Source organism: Vicugna pacos, chromosome 1 (assembly GCF_048564905.1).
Source record: "Vicugna pacos chromosome 1, VicPac4, whole genome shotgun sequence".
In the NCBI taxonomy this organism is placed as follows: Eukaryota; Metazoa; Chordata; class Mammalia; order Artiodactyla; family Camelidae; genus Vicugna; species Vicugna pacos.
In genome coordinates, this window is record NC_132987.1 from 99894376 (window position 1) to 99906752 (window position 12377).

The window sequence follows — 12377 nt, forward strand, 5'->3', positions numbered from 1 at the left end:
TAATTTGAAAAGATACGTGTTCATGGCAGCATTATTTACAATTACCAAGGTATGGAAGCAAACTGTTTATCAACAGATAAATGGATAAAGAAGATACACACACACACACACACACACACAAAATAGAATACTACTCATCCATAAAAAAGAATGGAAGTTTGCCATTTGCAGCAACATGGATGGACTTGGAGGATATTATGCGAAGTGAAGTAAGTTGGACATAGAAAGAAAAATACTGTATGATATCACTTATATGTAGAATCTAAAAAATACAACAAATTAGTGAATAAAACAAAACAAAAGCAGACTCACAGAGAAGAAACTAATGATTGCCAGTGAGGAGAGGGAAAGAGGGAAGAGCAATATAGGAATGGGAAAAAAAAGAATTTTTATAGGATTACATGAATCATGTATGTGAAACTTTTGAAAATTATAAAGTACTATAGAATTTAAAGAGTCTTTCATTGAATAAAAAAATGTAGATGGAATAAGCACTCCAATGAAAAGGCATATTGGTTGACAGACTGAAAACAAGACCTATTTATCTGCTGTCCAGAAGAGAGAGACTTTAGGTTCAATGACACAAATAGGTTGAAAATTAAAGAATGGAGAAAAGATGTATTATGTAAACAGTAAGCAAAAGAAAGTCAGAGTAGCTATACTAATATCAGACAAAATAGACTTTCTCTGAGATCACTCAGAGTAAAGGAGAAGAAGCATGAGATACAATCCCTAAGCCTTTGATTGCTTCACTACAGGGTAGTAGCTTAGAGAGTGAAGAGCATCTGTCACCAGTTTCAACCTCTTGATGATTGTCCCCTCCCTTTCTGTGACCTGGGGAAGCAGGAATTGCATAAAAAAAACACTGAAGTTGATTACAAATGCTTCTAAAATATAGTTGTTTCAATTGATTTTATTTTGTATTAAAATTCTATTATATGTGAAATACAGTCATATTTTTACTAAACAATGACTTATATACAAAATAATATAAAACATAAACATCAGCTCAATTAATTTTCATAAGTACACTCATATAATTAAAATCCGGATCAGTAAATGAAATAGTAATATCCCAGAACCAACCACTTTTGTCCCTTCTTCTAAGTACTCTCTCCTTCAAAGGATAACTGTTATCCAGACTTCTGACACTATAGGTAAGTTTTATCTGTTTCCAACATGTAATCAGATAGTGTGTACTTTGTTGTGTCTGGCTTCTTATACTTAATTCCATATTTATGCGACATATCCATACTATGGCTATACTTGTAGTTTGCTCATTCATGCTGTGGTATTGGATTCCACTGTGTGATTATATTATAATGTACTTATTAGTTCTACAGTTGATGAATATTTGGTTAGTTTCCAGATTGAGCTTATTTGAATAGAGACTATGAATATTTTTGTATGTATCTTTCAGTGAATATATGTAAATATTTATCTTGAATATATAAATAAGATTAAATCTGTTGGGATAGTTTACACCCACGTCCAGTTTTAGTAAGTATTGCCAAATGTTTTCCAATGTGGTTGTACTAATGTACACTCCCTCCAGCAGTTTATGAGAGCTTAGTAATTCTGTATCCTCACCAATATTTGATGTTGTCTGTTTTTCATTTTAGCTGTTCTGATAGGCATGCAGTTGTAGCAATTGTGATTTTCATTTTCATTTCTCTAAAGGTAAACACCTTCTCATATGTTTATTGATCATTTTGACATCTTTTCTGGATACCTGCTCATTTTCCTGTTTGGGGTTTCAGTCTTTTTCTCATTGATTCACAAGTATTTTCCCTCAATCTATGGATTGATTTTCAATCTCTAAATGGTGTTGTTTGATGGACAGTCTTAACAATGTAATAATTTTTCTTTCATGGTTATTGATTTTGAGGTCATATTTAGGAAATATTTCCTACTTTATGGTCTTGAAGATATTTTTCTATGCTTCTTCTAAAAGATTTATTGATTATTGATTAAATATTTATGTATTATTTATACCTTTTACATGCAGATCTATAGTTCATTTAGAGTTAACTTTCATGTGTAGTGAGAGATATGGGTTGAGATACAGATATTTTTCCCTATGGATGGATATTCAACTGACCTAGCACCATTTATTAAAATGACCACCCTTTCCCCATTGCCCTCTAGGGCTATCTTTGTTGTGATTTTAAAAGGTATTTTCTTTTATCTTTTTTTCAACTGACTAATGAGAGTTCTGAAGATGTTAATATTGATGCACAGAAAGCCATGAGCACAGTTCCTAGAAATAAAAACATTGATACTATTATTGCTACTATTTCTCAGTGCTTTATAGACTTGCCATGCTTAACACATATCTGTTTCTCATGCATCTTTTTTCCTTTCCAATAAAAAATATTTTTTTCTAATAAGTAATGCCGTTTATTAATTAAAAAATTAGAACATAGGAAAAATAATAGAGCAGAAAATAAGAATGACCCATAATCCTAAGGAAAGTCACTAAAGATGTTTGATATTTTCTTCTCATGGTTTTTTTGCAATAGGTTTATTCTTATAGTTTAATAAAGTTACTAAGTACATAAATGCACAGGGATTTCAAAGTTGAAGGATAAAGATACCTAAGTGAAAGTACTGTTTCTACATTTCTGCGGAAGTAGTAAAACATGAAGACTAATATACTGTGATACGGTGTATAAGTGTATTATAACATTTAGAACAATCACTGAGAAAATCAAAGCAGTATCCTAAAAATACGGTCAGATAACTCACAGGAAGGCAAGAAAAGAGACAGAAATGAGAAACAGAGAGAATAAACAGCAAACAAACTATATGGAAGACTTTAGCCTTATCACATCAATAATTATCCAGAGTATAAATGATCTTAATTCACCAATTAGAAGACAGAGTTGGCAGAGTATATTTAACAAAACAAAACAAAGCAAAACATGACCCAACTATACGCTATCTGTAAGAAATTCATTTCAAAAACAACTTAGATAAGTTGAAAGTAAAAGGATGGAAAAAAGATGTGCCATGTAAACGTGAATTTAAAATAAAATTTCAGACAGGGCTTGTAAATGTCTTTATTAGCACTCTCATGATGCTCAAATAATCTGACACATTGTCTGTGTGTGATGGATGGATGACTATAGATTTGCAGACTTTCTGAGCTCTTCCTGAACCAAATTACTCAAGCATTAAGTCAATGTCTTATTAATCTTAAAACAAAGAGTAATAACTAGAAAATCATCCCGATGAGCACACTGATAAGAAACTCCTGGCAGGAGGCTACTGGTCAGAAGAGCAGCCAAAGCGAAAGGAAACGTGTGTGCAAGATCAGGTATGTAAATAAGAGCCCAGCTTCATATTTTGCATTTGAAAGGGAGTTTTGATGCATCACAAAAATAGCAATAGAGGAGGGGCAAGTGGAAGGCGTTTTTTATCCTCAGTCCTATGGGGTGGCTTGTGGCTCTGCTCTTTTCAACGTCTGTCAGTCTCCATCAATATATGTCTGCATAAAAATTCACAAAATTATCATTTGAAAGGTTACAAAATTGTCCACACAAGGAACTTCACCTTTTACTTGTGGTTTGACAGCTAGGTTGATAAGTTAGATCCAAATAAAGTTAGCCTTCAGTTAGATGCTTTCACATTTACTGTAATAAACTTTTTAGTACATACTCTTTGGACAACCAAGAGCCTTACCCAAATGGACCTGAAAAAATGTTGACCAGACTTGACAACATGCAGCCCACTGAAGTGTTGGAAACCTTGGGGAAAAAGTGTCCCTTACCTTCTCCCTATCTCCCCTAGACCACTGCAGGAAACTGAGATTGAAAAAAGAAAAAAGACGGAAATATTCTAGACTTTGTATATTTTAGTTAGTTCTAGGATGTCCTGTGGGATCTAGAACCCATGAAAGTGACACTGAATCTCCAGAGAAATCCAGTAATTGCCCCCAACTCACTTGTAAACTCCCATATAAAAACTGCCATAGATCTATACAGGACTGGATCTAGGCCCTCCACGATTTGATAAGAGGAAGCACAAGAGAACTCAGCATGACATTAGAGTAGAAATTAGGTGTGATCCTCCTACAGTCCTCCGGCAATCTTTCATGACCAATCATCATTCTTGTTAGAAATATTACTTCAGATGTTTGGTCTGAGTGCAATCTTTTTTCTCTGTCATGTTCTCTCCCTAGCCAGATGCAGTAAAGGGACATGTTCTATGAACAGAGTGATAAATTAAATTGATTTCAAATCTCTAACATCAGATTATACTGTGACCTTGTGGGGGCCTGGGGTGGGGCAGGGTGGATGATGGGCTTGGGTCATCTTTCCCAGCATTTAAGGTTCTTTCTTCAATTGATTCAACTCAATTCAATGAACATTTATAGGACATACGATGAGACAAGCAATCCATAGGGCCAGTAAACCAGAGGAAGAAAGAAGTAGCTGTCAGTCTCATAAAGGAGTGTGTTAGGTACAACAACAATTTCCCAAGGTATATCCCTCCTTCTTTCCTTTTTTTCTTCTCTACCTTTCCTTTCTATCCTTCCTTCTTTCTTTTTCTTTTCTTTTTTTCCCCAGCTTTACTGAGATACAATTGACATACAACATCGTGTAAGTTTAAAGTATACAGCATGATGATTTGATACCTGGACATATTGTTAAATGATTACCACAATGGAATTGGTTAACACATCCATCATCTCACAAAATTACCATTGTGTGTGTGTGTGTGTGTGTGTGGTGAGAACATTTCTTCCTGAAGCATAGTCTTCCCAAAGAGGCATTAACAAATTCAAATAAATATTGATTTCCACCAGTATCAATCCTCTAGCACCTCTCACTCACCAGTGGAAGACATCAGTGCCCTTTTATAGTAGATATCATAAAAGCAGTCACTCCCTTTGCAGAGACCTAGAGAGCAAGGAGGACTTTCTCAAGGTCACCTTTTACTTTCCTGATGAACACAAAGCAAGTACCAGCACCCCTACTCTTTGGTAAAGGCATCTCTCATGCTGCAGTTTTCTGTCGCCAGCTATAATGCACTACTGGTGATTTTCATCTACTTCTATATGAAAACATGATAGAATGCACCTCTTCCCTGGGTTATTTCCGTAGCGACTGTATTTATTATATTAATGTTTATCACTTGGATGTCATTTAATGAATGTAGGCAGAGGGGAGGGAGGAGATGGAACGTTTGCTGAAAGAAGCTGTGCCAGTAATTCAAATGCATGGTGAAGACAAGCACGCACACTCGCATGGCCATATGGGGGCTGTTTTAGGGCACTGAAACAGTTAATTTTGTTTTAAAGACACAAGCTTAGATCTTTTTGACTTTGTTGAAAATGGAAATTATAAAGCATGCGAGGCTTCAGATCAAAATGCTGTATTATTTTCCCCTCCCCACCTTATCTGAAGAGTGTAATGTCCTGACAATGGCCCACTTCTTGAACTCTTTCCAATTTCAGATATTTCCTATCTCTTTTAATACCTCATTGCTTTTGCATCAATTACAGCCTGACCTAAAGCTGCACGGGAAGTGGAAGTGATATATCGTGGAATCCATTTAAATGAATTTCTGATGAAAGAATAAAACTGTTAAAAGAATAAATTTACTGCACACAAATTTATACAAACCCCATATATGCTGTGAAATCCTCTTAAATGAAAAACTGATGAAAGATTAAAATGTTAAATGAATTAAAATCCACCATACTGGTGAAATATAATGATGATTTGACCTCCTAAATGAATGGCTGAAATGAAGATATAAATTTGAAGTGCTCCAATGTGTCAATTTTAAATGTGTGGTGAGCCAGCATAACACAAAAATATGGTTCTTGCTATTAAAGGAACACGTTCTTTGTTGAACTAGCCATTATTTAGAAACACCTGTGTTGGTTCCTCGCATGATGAAAAGGCAAAATAATCCTGTTTCTTGCAGAAGGCAACATTGTTCATTAACTTCTCCCTTTTTCCTAATCTTTTATCATTTGATCTCTTCAAGTTAGATTTCAGCTGGCATATATAGTAGCTAAGGGGTGAAAAAGAAGTGGGACCCTTGCATGGCCATTTCTACCCTTCAGCAGGGGTCCTTACTAAAACAGAGCTTATGTCTTGCTCACAGAATATACAAAAAATGCTAGTATGTATTAGGATGTAAATTTTCAGTGAGACACAGGGAGTTAGCTGAGCAATTCCTATTAAGAATTACAACTCCACCCGTCTAATTCCAAATTTAACATTTAAAACAACAACAACAACAACAACACAAAACTCTGTTGTGAAGTTCCTAGCAGTTAAAATAAGTTAGCAAACTAGTCTCTTGCCTGGAAGAATTATATGTTCCAACTCGGTTTGGGGCACAGGTGATATGTATTTTGTTGGTAATAAACTTAAGCCTTGGTCAGGCAAAAATCATACTCTCTAATTAGGTACAACTGGAAAGCTTTGATCATTGCCAGGAAAAACAAAAAACCCAGCTGCCCTATGGAAAACTTCACCTAGCAGCTCTTTGACCTACATTCAGATTATGTAATTACAGCCATTTGCAGTTAGAAGCCATGGCCGGAAAGGGGTCATTATCCCCATAGTTTAATGGGGTAGGGCCCTCAGGTAGTGCCCAAATTTCTGGGCATATGGCCAAATGCATGTGACCATTAATTCAAATGCATCTAGTGATTATCAAATGATATATAATATGTTTTAAATGATCAAGAGGGGTGGGGCACTTGTGCCAATTAAGTTTGGCCAATCCTGAACCTGCATCTAGGGAGGAATAGAAAGTTACTTCTAGAGAGCTTTTTAATTTTTCATCAACCTGAGATGTTCTTGGGTGGAGAAGCTTTAGTGGACTTCCTAATGAGGAGAGAATCCTGGAGAAGGTTTGCAAATGGTCCAGGGTGGTCTGTGGTGGCATTTGGAATAGTCTTGAAGTAAATATCCTGGGGGTTGCAGCATCTCTTAAATTACTGTCTAAAAGGCCAAGTGTTTTGCCTTTCGTGGATAATCTTGATGTAATTTTTCTGTTGCATTTGTTGCTACACCAGCTTCCAAATGCCTCAAGAGCAAGAACTAAGTCAGTTATCTCTGCAATTCCAAGGAAACCAAAAATACTCAGTAAGTGTTGGCTTAAACTCAGACAGTACAGAGCAACTTTACTCTGGCTGAAGTCATAAGTAAACAGGATTTGGGACTTTAGCACCCCCTGGGGGATGCCACAGTTGGCTTCCCCTTATATTTTTTCATTATTTCCAGAATATTTATAGACTGCCTCTTATGAGGCGCTCGGTACTAGGAATGGAATACCTATCTCCAAGAAGCTTCCTGTCTGTCAGAAATGCTGAAAGGTCCCGACTAAATGTTGTCCAGCAACAATTATTACCATGGCCTGTAGGAGGCCCAGAGATGCAGTAGTAAACAAGTTATATTTCCATCTAAAGGATGGAGAGAGAGGCAGTTACAGCTGAAGATGAGAAGTGTTCTGAGAGGGGTAAGCAGGGAATAGAAAGGAGAAGTAATATCTAAACTAAAACCTGAAGAAGCTAAATAGGGAAAAGGAGTATAGAAATAAGAGGTGAGCTACATCTACCAGTTTACTTCATTTTGTGGATTCATAAGTTCTAGTATTTGAATTCATTCATTCTTCATTAACATACAGATACTTTCATTTTCAAATAAGTAATAAGAATACTCTACCAATTGTTTGAAACTTTTTCAATAGCTTATGGGTACTCACAGCTTATGGGTCCTTTTTGTACATGTGTCTACCAAATAGGTCAAGTGTTATCATATAAAATTGAATACTTATTGATATTACTACTAATGACTAGTGTCATCTTAGGGCTTAAAGATTTCCAGGACTTACGAGAGTCAAAGTGAAAAAGAATTCTGACATCACTGTGTTAAATAAAGCATAGTGGAAGTACATTAAATTACTGAAGATTTAAAAAAATCTATATTCTTTAAATTATAACTAAAAATAGTAAAAAACCTTCACTATTTTTAGATATTCATTGAAAATGAGTATTTATCTTCATTTAATTTTCACTGAAAAATCTAAAGATTAAGTAGAATTATAGATATGATTTAAATGAGAATAATATATATGAAATAGACATTAAAATTAACATGAAAGACAACTAAAAAGTCTAAAAAGTTATTTTTGAACATTTCAAAGACTTCTTTTTATTGTCATTCTTTCCAAATTTTTAATTCAAATATATTAGGAGTTAGAAAACCAAAATCTCAAATTCCACTTTACAGCTCAAACTGCCAAACTTCCATTTTTGTATGCACTTTATCCTTTCTAGACTGAGACTTGGTATAAAATGAGGTGATAGGAGTTATGAATATCTGGTTCACCTGACGGTGACTCAGGCTTTTCATTTCATATAGTGCTCTCTGCTAATCCATCTGGAAACCGTCTACTCTCCAGTCCCTACCTCAGAGGAATAAACCCCTGATCACCTACATCAGAATCACCCAAGGAACCTGAATTTACAAAAGGCATAATCCTTGCCCCATGCCCAGTCTGCTGGATCAGAATTGGGGGGCAGGCTTGGGAAACTGAGTTTTAACAACAACAACAAAAATTAACAAAAGTAAATTTTGTGCACACTTCAGTTTTTAAAATGATGAAACATGATAGAAGGTAAATCTCCAAATACGAAACTTTGAATAAGGGCCCAGAAACTCAGTTTTGCTGTTGACTAGGATTATAATTCAGAATAATAGAAAGATTGGGGGGGAAGTATGTGTATATATATATATATATATATATATATATATATATATATCCCTGGTACTTTTAGAGAGATTGGAGGGGAACACAATGGAGATAGCGAAGAAAAGAGATTATTTCCCAACTATGATGCAGCAGCACTTAGGAAGACAGAGCTCCTTTAAAGACAGTCATAGCCTGTGAAAAATCATTAGGGGAAAAAATAGTGAGAAAGGGGGCTAAACCTTAGAATTCTGGCAAGGATCACACAAGCCCTGGGTCAAATACATCGTAGGTCCTCAACAAATTTTTGTTGAATGGATGGATGGAAATTCTGAGCCTCCTTTTTAGTGTCAGTGTATTGGAAATTACAGTTGTAAAGTTTCCAGGAAAATGGGATTTCATGTGTTTCAATCACAAATATATTTTGCAAATCGAATTGTGAATTACAGTTAGATTGCTTGCAAGTGTGACATGCTGGACTGTCTCCTAGGGCATTTTCCTAGATACCCACAGGAGACTCATCAAGTAATACGGACGCTTTGCGCCAGTACCAAGCTGAAGCAAGGTTTCCAAATATAGACAATCGTGATTAATTCCTGCTTTATTTGACAGTAAATATTGATAGAATTGATCAGATGAGCATCACTTCACCTGAGGTTTCATCCAGAACTTGGTATATAGGTCAAGAATTTGGGGATTTAAAACAAACAACAGGTAATTTCTCTGGCAAAGTGTTAAAGTTAAAAGCTCGTGGCTTAGGAATCCGGAGGACGAGATTATACTACTAACTCTGCCACTAATTCACTGAGAGAACTTGGACAGGCTATTGCATACCAATCAGTGAAATAAGAAAATGAGACTATTATTCGCAAGGTGTATGCCAGCTGTAATTACTAATGTGCTGATAAATGGTTAACAACTGGGGAAAAAGTCCTCATGTTAGCATTTTCTAACTTATATGGAGTGAAATTTCTGAGTCAGAGGATGCACGTGAACATTTCTAAGGCCCTTGATAAATATTGCCAAATTATGTTCAGAAAGACTGTACAATTTATACACTCACTGTGAAGAATGAATATTTTCCCATAAAATTGCCAACATAGGGTATTATTATTTTTAAAAGATTTTTTTTTAATTTGGCAGCCTTTTCTTCTGAATTTATAGTTCTTAACTGGATAAACATTTAAGTATACTAGTTAACAATTGGTATTTCTTTCTTTGAAAAATGTCTGCTTATGAACTTTGCCATTTGTCTATTGTATTCTTAATGGGTTTTTCTAATTAATTTTCATAAGTACGGTATAAGTTAAGTCTATAACCCTTTGTTAAAATGTTGCAGATATATGATTATAAAGCTGTTTAAAACATGATTATAAAGCTGAAGTATTCTTTTTTTTAATTTTTTAATTTAAATTTAATTTTTTTTTTAACTTTTTGACTCCCTTCACCCATTTCTTCCACCGTCCTGCCTTCACTTCTGGCAACCACCAATCTGTTCTTTGTATCTATGAACTTGGTTTCTTTTCTTTCTTCCTCTTCTTTTTTGATTCCACATATAAGAGAATGCAAATGGTATTTGTCTTTCTCTATTTGACTTGTTTCATTAAGCCTAATGCCCTCGAGATCCATCCATGTTGTCAAAAATGGCAAGATTTTATTCCTTTTTAAGAATGGTTGGATTATATTTTATTTTATCTATATCTGTATCTATCACATCTTCTTTATCCATCTGTCTGTCAGTGGTTGCTTGGGTTATTTCCACATCTTGGCTATTGTAAATAGTATTGCAGTGAACATGGGGGTGCATGTATCTTTTTGAGTATTTTCATTTTCTTCAGCTAAATACCCAGAAGTGGAATTGCTGGATCATACAGTAGTTCTATTTTTAATTTTTTGAGGAAACTCCACACTGCTTTCCATAGTGGCTGCACCAATTTAAATTCCCACCAACAGTGCGCAAAACTTGACTTTTCTCCATGTCCTCGCCAAAACTTGTTATTTCTTGTCTTTTTGATAATAGCCATTCTAACAGGTGCGAGGTGATATCTCAATATAGTTTGTATTATATCTTTTAAAATTAAATCTGTGGATAGTTTTCCCATGCCTTCACTAACTTTACTGATTTTTTATTTTACATTTAATCTTTTAAACCATTTAAATTTACTTTGACATATAGTATGAGGAAAGGATCTACAATGCATTTTCCTCCCTCAATTTTGCAAATTTCTCCTTATCTCTTTTTTTGAAATATCTCTCTTCCCAACCTATTTATGTCTTAGTCATCAAATGTTAAATTTTAATATATTGAGAGATCTGTTTTTACCCATCTAGCCTTTTCTATTGATCCATCTGTCCACTCTCATGTCAGTACCTTCCTATTATAATATATGCCCTATTATAATCAATTTCAATATCTAACAGGTAAGTCCTAATTTCTTTATTTTTTGAAGTTTTCTTAATTTTTTTTATAGGTTAATTCTTCCAGGTAAGTGTTGGAATGGCTTTAGCCTGTTAAAAAAGCCAAATAGGATTTTTAATGTATGTGTGTGTGTGTGTGTGTGTGTGTGTGTGTATTATTGAAATATATTCAGTTTATAATGTTGTGCCAATTTCTGGTGCACAGCATAATGCTTCAGTCATACATGAACATACATATATTCATTCTCATATTCTTTTTCACCATAAGTTACTACAAGATATTGAACAGAGTTTCCTGTGCTGTACAATACAAGTAGGCTTTTTATATCTGTTACTTCACAAAAAAAGAAATATATATCAAAACATCTCAACGTGTGGATCTTGTTTGTGCCCTGGTTTTTTAAAATTACAACAACAAAAAAGAACATTTAAGTGCATTTGGAAATGTCATTGTAAATTTGAACACTGGATATTTTAGTATATTAAGAAATTATTAATTTTTAGATGCAATGTTAATACTGTGGTTATATTAAAGGGCCCTTATCATTAAAGGGGCATAATAAGTATTTATGGCTAAAATAATGTGGTCTTTATAATTCTCATTAGAATAGTGATAGGAGAGGGAGAAATGGAAGGACGTATAGAAGGGGGAGATAAGTATTAACTTGATGTTTATTGGGGTTGAGTGATGGAACTTCATTTTATTTTGCTATCTGTTTTTGTATATGATTGCAAGACTTTGTGTTAAAGGATAAATTTTAGGAGAAGGTTTAATCGTTACTTTCACAGACTAAAATGAACATACGTCAAAGACTGTTTCTAATTTATTATTTAATAAGGAAACCAGTAAGATGTTATAATTAGTTCAAAGGAGAGTTCACAAAACTAAACCTTGTAAGTAGTAAGTAATGCTGAAATGAATTTACAACACATGGGGAATGTGGTGATAGTGGCAGGGCAGTGGTAGTTCTTTATGGCCATAGGACAAATGCACTTATGACTATGTTGAAGACTCCTCTGCTTGGAATCAGTTTTCGGCAATTTACAGAGTCGTTCAAAAGCTTAAAGGCAATGAAAGCTGCAGAAATGCCGTAGAATCAGATGACTTGACAGATGTGTTTAGGCAACACTTAGTTTTTCAGTGGTGATACTCATTAACCTTTTCAGCCCATTTCAGGTTTTCATACTTTTTCCTGTAGTGGCTGTAGTGGGCAGAATAACGGCCCCTCATTAGCTCCCCA